The sequence below is a fragment of the Lactuca virosa genome, chromosome 5 (assembly GCF_052849685.1).
Source record: "Lactuca virosa cultivar CGN04683 chromosome 5, Lactuca_virosa_CGN04683_v6, whole genome shotgun sequence".
Lineage (NCBI taxonomy): Eukaryota > Viridiplantae > Streptophyta > Magnoliopsida > Asterales > Asteraceae > Lactuca > Lactuca virosa.
The window spans coordinates 4,519,864-4,530,010 of record NC_136430.1 but is presented as its reverse complement, the minus strand read 5'-3'; the positions used below and the strand labels follow the sequence as shown (position 1 = coordinate 4,530,010).

General features: G+C 34.6%; 1 long non-coding RNA gene across 2 annotated transcripts; it reads left to right on the top strand.

Moving 5' to 3' along the window:
* The first annotated feature begins 579 nt into the window (after nucleotides 1–579).
* Nucleotides 580–2,389, top strand: LOC145112890 (uncharacterized). 2 transcript variants are annotated; one of them, XR_013710676.1, is made up of 6 exons: nucleotides 580–822; nucleotides 901–1,017; nucleotides 1,141–1,313; nucleotides 1,391–1,464; nucleotides 1,732–1,871; nucleotides 2,064–2,389. It is a non-coding gene; the product is annotated as an uncharacterized LOC145112890 (long non-coding RNA). The 2 variants fall into 2 exon arrangements; XR_013710675.1 differs by having other exon boundaries at nucleotides 590–1,017.
* Nucleotides 2,390–10,147: the final 7,758 nt, after the last annotated feature.

Here is a 10,147-nt window from a genome sequence, read left to right as displayed (position 1 = left end):
GAATACCATTTTCTTCACAAAATAATGAGAATTCTTTTGAAGTGAACTCTCCCCCTCGGTCCGTTCGAAGTGTCTTTATTTGATAACCCGAATTCTTTTCAACCATCAACTTGAACCATTTGAAAGCGCTCAAGGCTTGAGACTTCTCCGATAGCATGTAAACCCACATCCACCGGCTAAAATCGTCTACTAAAAGGAGAAAATATTTACTCCCTCCAACAGACGTAGGTGTGATCGGACCACATAAGTCCGCATGAACAAGTTGTAGTGGTTTTTGAGCTCGAAAAATTTTCGACCAAAAAACAGAGAATGCTTCCCCCGGAGCTTAACCAAGCTCTGATACCACTTGTTGGGGTTGAAACACACTTTTATTCAGAACTAGAACAAAAGAGAAGAGCTTACACGCTCAATATTACAAGAAAAAGAAACAACCCTCTAATACTCACTCTAAGTATTACACACTACACTCTCTGTTTGTGGTGCCTTACAACTGAGGTTAGAGCCTCTATTTATACTTAAACAAGCCTACAATTACTACTGCTACCATTTATTGTGTTCATTACGTGAACATACTAAGTTGCCATTTGAGTTCTTATTGTCAACAAAGGTGGGATTCATTTGTCAACTAAAGAGGGTGGTGCAGGCAGGCAGGTTCTTGTAGGTTTACACTCACATCCTCCTTCGATCGTATGTTCCCTTCAATCATCCATCATCCGGTAAACCCATCACCACGACTGCTACCGTGCCGCTACTCTTCATATTAATATTTTCTCTAACATCTACCGCCACCTCGAAGTTATGTAGGCGGATCCATCAGTCCATGTACGATCGCACAATCAAAGCCATCAAGCCCCTTAATATCTCTGATATGTTTCTTATTCTATTTCTTTTTTGCTTTAGTGAATAATGCAATTGAACGATCTTTATAGAAAAATACGTTAAAAAAGTCATCCCCAACCATCATCCAGGGGCAAAAGCAGAAAGAATCCAACCAAATCAGCTTAAAAAATTGACGAGGTATATTTTTTGCGATTATCTCATCAATTTTTTTTCAGATACTGTTTGTTCGTAGTTTCAAAAAGTCAGAAATTAAGTAGAGTTGAATCGAGATTCTAAGATTTCTCCAACTTCTGTATTCAGAATTTCAATCAATAGAAACCTGATTCCATTCAATATGGAAACAAACTTTCTATAACTTGGTTAGTGTTCTTTGATTTTGATTTACATCTACTAATAGCCGTTATTACCACCACCGTTATTTACCACTCAATAGCAGCTCCCTTCTCATGTTCCTTCCTTATCCCAATCGCCAGGTATCATCTATTCGCATCCATTTTTTTTTGTTACAGGTTATCGATTTTGAAATTTCATGATTTTTTTTATGATGAAGCTTTTTGTCCAGAAAACATGTCTCCCCTCTAGAAACCGACTTCTACAATATGATGGCAGCTCTTTGCTTTGCAGGTACCATTTATTTTTATTCAGAGATTTCTACATATTTCAAGATTTATGCATAATAGAGTTGGGGAGTTGTTTGTTATCTCACAGTTAAACGATCAGATGACCATAGGGAGTAATTCAAGATTGTATTTAAAGATGTATATTTAAATCACAAAACTTTATATGGATCCATGTTTGACAGGAATATTTGTAGTTTGTTGAGTCCTTAGCTCAGTCACACAATTCTGAGTTCCTGCCCATTTAGCCTAGCTTATTAACTATCATTTACAGGTTAAAGAGAAGTTTGGTCTAATACAAGATCTATAGGAAGAAATGAAAGTAGAATGCTCAAATTCAAAAACATGAAGAGGTGTTGTGATCTTTGAGGTGCGCCCATGGACTAACCAAAGATAAGTGACCATTATACTTAGGTAAATTTGAGGTCTGTCTCCCTATGTTCTTACATTTTTTTACACAATGTTGCTTATTTTTTACCAATAATAGCAACATACTTAATTTTCAGTTAGGTTAAGTTAGGGTCTGTCTCTTGTGGTTGTCCGTTGTCGGTCTCTTTGTACATGTGTATGCGATTATGTGTGTGATTGTGTATGTGTCAATGACAGGTTATTTGAGGTACAATCAGCTTGGCCAGACGTTTTTACAGCGAGATAGTTGGTTGCTATTCTTGTTGTCGTTTTTAAAAGTCTGATTTTGCTGCTGAAAGGTTGAGTTGATAGTAGACTTCGTTGCTATTTTAAGTAATGCTCCTAAACTACATCGTCTATTATTGGGAGACTTCGCTTAAATACTAAAAGTTATTTCTGTTCTAAGCTTGATGTATCATGGAGCTTGGTTTTGAGTTTTTTTATTAGTTTGTGTAATGAGTAGGAACTAAAATTTGCTTGATTGGACGATTTTATCCTTAGAGATGCTTCTCTTGTGTTTGATATTATTTATTATCCTGGTTACACATTAGTCAATTGTTCAATTCAAAAAGATATTGTTCTGTTTAGATTTGCTCTATTATATTCTAATATTTATATAATTTACTGATATGTAACCAAGATGTAGATGACAACCATTTTTTTAATATATATGAGAACAAAAATTAAATTTCATAACTACCTTTAGATTTAATGGAGATGAGAACATTTGCCATAGTTTTGTTTTATCCTATAATTTTAAATATTTATTTATTTTATAATGGTTAACTTTTTTAGTTTTAATAGCAAAAGTTTAAAATATAAATAAATAAATTAACGATTATCAAATTCAAATTTCTAAAGCAAAAATACCCTAATCGTTTTTTACTTTTGAGATAAATTTGACAATATGTATTTGATTAGAAAACTCCACTTTGTTTTTTTGTTTTTTTTATTTAAGTCTATAGTTTTTATGTATTAGCTATAATACTTTAGATTTTTTGTTTTATGAATAACAACTAAATATAAAACAAACTTAATTTAAGGTACTTTTAACATTTTCAAATTATATAAATCACAAAGTTGCGAATAAACTATTTCCCAAAGAGAAATTATTCGTCGTCTGCTGAAAGTAGGCATGTAAACCGGTCCGGAAACGGACCGGAACCGAAAAAATCAAAAACTAAATAAACTATAAACTATCCATATATAGAAATGATACTATTTACATATATCACTATACACTAATACTTTTATTTGTAAATCCATAACAACAATATACTTTTTTTAATCAAAACATTATTTTTAATTTTAAAAAAAAAATGCAAAATACTTGCTTTTAATCTAAAAAAACAATTTACTTTTATTCTAATCCAAAACACCAACATGTTTTTATTATTAACCCCAAACAACATACATATCATATTAAAACAAAATAGTAAAGTATTTTTATTTTTAACTAAAACAACAACATACATTATAGATATATAGTGTAATCCTAAATAATATTTGCAAATGTATTACGTGTTCATTACGATATGACATGTTTCCGAAATGGTAGCAACTCACAAAACCAAACTATATGTGACCCTCTAAATAGAACGTTCAGAAATTATTTCGTCGTTTGCCGCTTATTGTGTTGCACATTCTTTGAAATTATACAATATCCAAAAGAAAAATAATCACTGAAGCAAACTATTCTCGAAAATCAAACTATTTTCCATACCAAAAAAACGACGAAATAAATTAAAAAATACATTATCCGTCAGAAAGAAAACGAATCACTAAATTGAAATGAAAGCAATCCTTGTTCGTCGAAATGAAACTAATTGCCAAAATAAACTATTCGTCGTCCGCCGCTTTGCGCGGGTAACGACTAGTGTGTGTGTGTGTGTATATATATATATATATATATATATATATATATATATATATATATATATATATATGGGTTTTCGACTATAAACACACACCGAGTTAAGGGTTTGCGGTCCGAAGAGATAAGATGCGAGGTTTACGACTGCAAACACTAAGTCGGCTTCGCAGGTTTTCGGTCCGAAGTGGAAACCCTCTGGGGTGGTTTTCTACTACTTTGCACATTTGCGGTCCGAGGTTCTCGGCTGCAAACGGTTTGCTGCCTTCGGTTCGCGGTCCGAAGAAAGAAGGATATTGCGAGGGTTTTCGGTTCAGGCGAGAATCCTCGGTTTTTGGGCCATTTCACTTCCAAACTATACAACACATTTTCTAAATGTTCATTTGTATCAAAAACATTAATTTAACTTTATCAAATTAACAAATCAATAACTTTGACTATAATTTGATATGTTTGACTTTTGTTGACCTTTACAAGATAAAAAATAACGGGTTGTCACAACGATTCCTCTTGAACTTATATTTATCCTTTCCATATGGGTGATTTACATGTAGAAATCTTCTATGGCAATCAAACCATGACATCTTATTACCATTCTTTAGTCTGAATGCTTGTGTATGTTTCCCACAATGTGGACATGTTAGCTTACCTGTTGTAGAATATCTGGACAACGATGCATATGTTGGAAAATCGCTTATTGTCCCCATCAAAGCTGCTCGTAAATGGAAATTTTGTTTTAAAGATATATCATATGTTACTATGCCTTCTTCCCATAACTGCTCCAACTCTGCAACAACTGGTTGCAAAAAGACATCTATTTTATGCTTAGGGTTTGACGGTCCTGGCACAAGTGCGGTCAAAAACATGTAAGGCTCTTTCATGAACATAGAATGTTGCAAATTATAAGGTGTTATAATAATATGCCAAGATGAATATTATTTTCCAAATGCTCAATATGTTGCAAACCCATCTGTACTTAGGCCTAATCTAATATTACATATTTCTGCAGCAAATGAAGGATGAATTTTGTCAAAGTACTTCCAAGCTTCTGAATCGGATGGATGACACATTACTCCAACATCATGTCTATGATTCTCTGAGTGCCATCGCATGGAAGCGGTTGTGGCTTCTGAAGCATACTGTCTCTTCAACCTTGGGGTCAAAGGAAAGTAATGCATTTTCTTAAAGGATACATGAGATCATCTGGCCAAATTTCTTGACCATATGTACCTATCTGCATTGCAGAATTTGCACCGATAAAGATATTTGTCTTGCCTCCAATATTTCATACATCCAGACCTGCAATAGTAAATCATCTCCATAGGCAAACCTAGTGCTTGTATTAACTTTTTGCTCTCGTATAAACTATCTACCATATTATTCTCCTCCGGTAACACATCATTTAGCAACTGGCAGATAGCATCATAACTTTGCTCAGGTATGCGATACTCTGATTTTATATTCAATAGTCTAGCTACAGCAGACAGTTGTGTGACTTTTTTACATCCAGGCCACAGTTCTTTATCGGCTGCATCTAGCATACCAAAGATTTTTTTATCCAGTGCATTTGGCTCCTCCTCAGGATTACTTGTATTTAAATCACGAGTCATTGCATCTATGACCATTTCTCTATAAGAACATTCACCTTCATTCAAAGTTTTGTTTGAATCTTCCACCCCTAAAAACGTATTATCATCGCCAATGGATGTTTCGCCATGTTTATCCCAAAACCAATATTCCTCAACAAAACCTGACTTGTACAGATGATGCTTAACAGTATCAACATCTTTATATGGTATGTTACGACATTTGATGCATGGGCATTTTAATGTTATCTTCTTCCATGAACCTATGTTGACTGGTAGAAAAATATATGAATTTTTTCACTCCTTGTATGAAAACATGCGATACACAACTACAATTATCTTTTCTTTCATACATCCACTTTCTATTTTGATTGTTCATGGTGTTAAATCTGTAAAGTATACATTTAAACAACACAATATTATATGTTCATTAATGTTGCTTTGAATTAATAGATGATATTTGAAGTAAATATATATGTACAATATAAATATTGCAAAGGTACCTTAACAACAACTCGTTTCACAAAGCTAATGACCGAATGTTGAACCAATCTTCAAAGTTTTCTGTTTTTAATGGTTGAATCACTTTAATAATTTGATAATGACTTAGAATATTAATAGAATGGTTTAATTGAGTTTGACACTTGCAGAACAAATATTCAAAGAAAGGGTGTCTCAGGGAACCTTCGACAACCCTTGATTTCGATGTGTTGGATGGATACTAGGTCAAATTATTGGGTCGATATTATTCAATTCTAGGTTAAAAACCATGTAGTATACGTGTAATTATAAATTTAAATAACATTCATAATAAATGTAGATACAGAGTTAATTAAATTATATATTCTATATAGATTATTTTCCTTAATAACGACTTGATTACAAACTTATTTTTAATTCCATTAACTATACTTCATTACCAAAAAAGATTTAAACCTAATCAAACACCATAGCAAGCAAAAATGACTAAAATGCCCTTTTATCATAAAATAACAACATAAAACAAAATAAATTTATATACAACTACATATACAATACAATATAAACACTAATATTGAAAGTCCAATATATTATCAACCATTTATATTTTTAAGAAATATACAAAAGCTACCATACTCTACATACCAACGACAAACCATGCAATGTCTTTGTGGATCCTCATCCTCTTCATGGCCTATCACAAATGCCCCATTAACAGAATGATGTGGCTCTTCACATTGGAATGTGATGTTATTCGTTGTAAGTATATGAACAACATCAACAGCCCGCAACAACTCTTTGGCACTATCAACAACACCCGTGTACTCCCCATTATCCGGAACTGCCCAGCCAAAATAGGCATCAAGTTATTGTAAACCTACACATTAAAATAACTATCAATTAATCCAATGTATCCGTTTCAACACAACAGTAAATATTATACAGCACAACACAACTAAATACTAACCCCAAACTACAAACATGCATTAATTAACTATATACATAATTTAATGTACATATATACCATACATACCTTCATCACACTGAGGGGTACCTCTTGAAATGTAGATCATTCCAAGCAAATAAATTCCCTCAAGATGATCTTCATATGTTGCTTGTCTTAACAAAGTCATTCCTACATCAAAATTGTCATTACAAAAGCATTCATCTTGTTGACAGAATAACAATAACATTAAAATCAATGACACTAAATATTAATAATGGAATAGATTACATATAATTACTGATATTACACATACCATTCCTTGTCTGAACATGGCTTCAATGTTATTATGCAATGCACATGTTGTTGAGAATAAAACTTGAGTGATCGAATAGATTCAAACAGGTAAAAGAATTAAGAACATAGAATGAACATCAAATGTGTCGAATGATTTTTAATCACAGCCTTAGAAGAGATCGATAAAGAACTGCTACTATAAAGGCGTGTAAGGTTTACAAAAGTGACGACTTTTAAGATACGGTGCATGCATGCACATTAAATAGTAAAACCCTAATAATAAATAATGGGTGGACAGGCCCAACCCATATACAAAATGGACTAAGCTATAAACCACAATTACGCAACACATAAGGCCCAATAATATCCCCCTTTGCGTCAATTGAGGCAGGAGACCTTCACTATGGAGTTCGCTTTTGTACTTCAAATAGTTTCGGAATGACGCTGAGCAGAGCCTTATGAACTTGGATGTACCACAGGATCATATCGGAGAAACACTTCTTATCCCATTTACGATTCCCTTTGCATTTCTCCACAAACTCCAGGATGTACTTCAGGCACGAAGTAGTGTAAAGATACTCATCAGCGATATAGAAGAAAACTTTGTGAAAATCAGCATCAGTTTGCTCTTTCATTTGAAATGCTAAGCACCAGCCATCCTTTTGTATCTTCCCCAGCTTCATTTTATCAAAGTCCTTAGGAGCTTCTTTGGGGAGCATAGACGGCCTCTTTTGCAAAATAGTTGCTATCTCAACGTCCATCTTCCCAAACTCTTGAATGTATGAGACTAACATTCATTTGAGAGGAGTAACAGTGGGTTCGTATTTTTGTTCATCCTTGAGCAACATGTCGAACATCAGAATCCAATCGTACGGGTTCAGGCAAGGTATACCAACAAAAGTAAATTTACATACCTGACTCATAGAACCTATAGCAACCTTAAATTGAGCATTTGGGAAACTATCAGTTTCGATTGGACCTGAAACCTTCACAACAGTTATCTTCTTCACACTCTAGGTTTCATACTGAGGCTTAATGTGCTTCAAGTAGAATGAGAAAAGCAAATGGTCTGCACCGTTGTCTGTCAGAGGAATGTTCGCAACTTTGACAAAGCTACGAAACTTGAAGGATTTTAGTGTTATTGGTAGATCAAGCTGCGAATCCTGTGTATTCTGCAAGTCGAAGGAAACAATAGGCTCTAACCAATATTGGATTGGAATATCTACAGCCTCGCTCATAATTCGCTCCAAAGTCCATAGTGGAAATAAAAGCTTTCGGCTTTCCAATGTGACTTGAGCTTCCCGTTCAACTTTTTCTTTCTCTTTTGCTTCTCTCACAATTCGATTGTGCTCATCAATTTGAGCTTCACGAGCCTTCCTTCTTTTTATATCATGCTCATCATGCTCTTCTTCTTCGCTATCATCGATGATTCTTTCAACATTAAGCATCTCTTTGCCTTTCGAATCCAAAGCTGCATTACCCTTCGGTTCATTTTCTGACTTTCACTTCAGAGGGGGATTTTCAGTTAGTTTCGGGGTTTCTTTCTTATATTGTTTCACAGTTTCTCCCTCTTGTTTCAGAAGTGAGCTTGACTCTGAAACACCTTCAATTCTATTCAGCATTGCGAACACTAGCCTGAGTTTTTCAACTAGATGCTTCTTAATTGTGATCGTGATCATGGAGTCACGAGTCTCGATAATGATGGAGAGCAAGCCGCTCACATCTGCAACACAACTCCTTATTACAGCCCTTTCAGATCATAGTTCGTTGATCTGCATCTCAAAAAAATAATGCAACGAAAATAAATAAATAAATAAATAAAATAAATAAATAGATAATAAAGCAATTTTATAGTTTTGATTTTTTGAAAAGAAATAAAAACAGAAAAATAAGTAAAAACTCACGAAATATACAAAAGTATACAAGAAGCTCCGAAACTTCTAATGAATAGTAGACTATGAGTCACTACGAGCGTTCGCGGATGAACAATTGACTGCGAAATACTACGAATGTTTGCACCGATTCGTAGCTCAACCAATACTTTTCTAATGTGAAGGTAGTTTCGGAACTGATTCAGCCTCAATCGTTCCTAAGCCTTGAAGAATATGATTAAAAGTTTGTTCAGGCAAGGCTTTCGTGAAGATGTCGGCCAACTGATCAGCGGGTCTCATAAAGTTTATCTCGTCATTTCCATCTTCCACATGATCTTTGATGAAGTGATACCTCAGTACGATGTGTTTGGTCTTTGAATGTTTCACTGGATTGTGACAAATACGAATGATGCTCTCAGAATCGCAATACAAAGGGATTTGTTTCATATTTATGTCGTAGTCACGAAGCTGACTTTGAATCCATATGACTTGTGAACTACAAGAGGCAGCGACTATGTACTCTGCTTTAGCAGTTGATAGGGAGACACAAGTTTGCTTATTAGATTTCCAACTTACGAGTTTGCCATCAAGAAATTGGCATCCTCCCGTTGTACTCTTTCAATCCAAACCTCAGCCTCCGAGATCATCATCTGAAAATGCTTGCACAAAGAAACCTGAACTTAAAGGGTACCATATTCCTAGTGAGGATGTCCGTTTGAGATACCTGAAGATATTCTTAACAGCGGTCAAGTGAGGTTCGCCAGGATTCGCTTGAAACCTGACACAATAGCAAACAGAAAACATGATGTATGGACGACTAGCGGTTAGATACATCAATGAACCTATCATTTGACGATAGAGTGTCATATCAGCAGCCGATTTGTCCAGAGACGGTGTTAGTTTCGTTCTGAATGCCATTGGAACCTTCACCTTCAAATCTCCCACTATTCCAAACTTAGAGAGTAAGGTCTTTGTATAAGCCTCCTGATTGATAAAGATACCTTCCTGACTCTGTCTTATATTTAAACCAAGGAAAAAGTTAATCGGACCCATGGAGCTCATCTAAAATTTAGTTTCCATCAACTTTTGGAACTCAGCAGTTAAGATGGGGTTAGTTGATCCGCAAATAATGTCATCAACGTAAATTTGGACAATCATCAAGTGGTCACCATCTTTCTTGCGAAGGAAGGTTGGGTCAAACGATCCTTGTTTAAATTTAGCCTGTTTTAAAAAGC